This window comes from Anneissia japonica, unplaced genomic scaffold (genome assembly GCF_011630105.1).
Source record: "Anneissia japonica isolate Jap-2015-1 unplaced genomic scaffold, ASM1163010v1 scaffold1889_len2455224_cov183, whole genome shotgun sequence".
Lineage (NCBI taxonomy): Eukaryota > Metazoa > Echinodermata > Crinoidea > Comatulida > Comatulidae > Anneissia > Anneissia japonica.
Genome location: NW_022752980.1, coordinates 679,445 through 681,765, shown reverse-complemented (window position 1 = coordinate 681,765; position 2,321 = coordinate 679,445).

Genomic DNA, 2,321 nt, shown 5'->3' with positions numbered 1-2,321 from the left:
CACTATCATCCTCATCAAAACTTCCCTCACTCTCACTTTCACTAACACTCTCCTCCTCACTCTCACTTTCTTCAGAGGATTCGACGGTACAGCGGGCTTGCCTGCTTTTCCCCTTTGATGACTTACCGAACCGGGATGCTGGCCCATAATACGGATCCAGGAAATCTGGACCCGACCCACCCTGTGCAGGAGCGCGAGATGGTCTAATCCCGGAATGGAACGCCATTTTATGTCGGTGAGAGGGGTTTGTGGAAGGAGTTAATAGCAGCTGTCGAATACTGGAAGCAGCAGCCAGGTTCTTGCTATCAGCCTGCGAAGATACTGAACGTATCACTGCATGTACACCATTTCCTCCCCATTTAGGATTAGGAGTGAAGTCTATATGCTTGCTAACCACTTTAATGACAGCTAAGCTATCTGGCGTTAAGTTCCCATGACGTGATCTCCAACGGATTATCTGTTGAGCCCGTTTTTTATTTACACATGGGAGTTTATACAGATCTCTCTCGTCACAGAAATTTATTTTAACAATAAAATTAAACTTTGACATTGTTTATGGGAAAAAAAATTGCACATACAAGTCAAAGGTCAAATAGTTAAAATTGAAATAAGTGGATTGGCAATGATAAAATTATACAATGGATAAACAAATCAATGCTTCACAAATATCAATTTAAAACCCGAAATCCAAGGCAATCTGGTTAAAATGTAAAAATAGATATGCAAGTATAAATGTGAATACAAATATAAAATATCTAAAATAACACGTATCACACAAGCTACAATGAAACGAATAGTTATTGCAAACCTGTGGATAAAACCAGAATGATTAACCTGTATGAGTTAGTGGAGGTATGCACTAAGCTCTCCACAATAAAACAGCACACACAGCCTAGGGTAATATCTAGACGACGTGTTAACACAATATTCTTCAACAAAACAGAGTTTAAAATACCTAACTATCTCCTAGCTAAATGTTTTAATCCTAATCTATATGTAATCTAATAGTCGTGGGAGAATTCTGTCTATGCGCGGGACGCGTGTCTCACACACTTCTTCCCGCCCACGCTATCATTACGTAATACGGCCGCAACGCGTCACAACCTCACACAACAGCCGACGTACGAAGGCACGCCGGCGAGAAAGGTTGTAACAATTAAACCGCAAAATACGCCTACCTAAAATACTCCTAGTCTATAAAAACTAATTGTAGAGGTACTCGACAGACCGCACCACAATATAGTTAGTGGCCCTGTACGCTTCCCTCTACAATGTCCCTATTTAAAAACTACGCTAAAAACCTAGTCTCTATTAGCTGTGAGGGTACTCGCCGGTCCGCAATCCAATTGCCGGCCCAGAACACTTCTCCCCACAGAAAAAAAAAACCTAACTAATGAAAAATAGAGCCACTAGTAAAACAATATATAGTATGTGCGAAAACACAATACTAATGCTCACTAGCCCTCAAAATACTATTATAGTACTTTTGCATTATACTTTGCCAATGTAGTATAGTGTGATAAGTACCGAGTGAAGCTTTATTATGTAGTATTTATTATTATACCACACAAGCACTATAAAACAAGCAATGTCTACCAGCCTTTTGCTCGCAGCGCCAATGTAGTAATTATCGCCTATATACTGTGATAATACCGAGTGAATCTTACCTTATCCAATGGGATATCTTGCTTCGAGGCGATAATACTCCAATATACGAACACAGTAGTACCCACAGCGCAGGCAATTATACTCCTGTGTAGACTCGGGCACCACGTTTTTGTCACTTTTTATCATTTGCTAGTCCAGCTATTCCGAAAGCAGCGAACTGAGGTCAAATCAACCCCGCTGTACAAGCAGTTTGGATCGACCAATTAAAAACAATGGGTTTGTTTCATTTTCATTATCGGGTTAAATACTAAAAAAACTCAATTTGCACAGTCAATATTCTTTTGTTAAAACTTGTATTTGAACACATATTTAACAGTACACATAGAACAATGTAAAGTGAACAAATTCTGAGATCTCCCTTCCCCTAGTCCACACTTTCGTGTTGGCAGGATTGGCTTAGCCTACGGTACACCCCTACGGAAATTTTCAAACGGTCCAGACTATAAATTGCATTTTTTGCAGAAATATAGCCTAATTGCTGCAAGTATCTTGTCTTGGGACATTTGTTTTTTAATAAAGGTAATAAAAGCACACAAAAAATCCAACTGATAACTAAATTAGGCCAAATTACACGAAGAAAGAAGTTAAACACTGCGAACACAAGTCAAGCAAACAGAAGTATGACGTCTATCAGTGAATCGGACTATCACGCT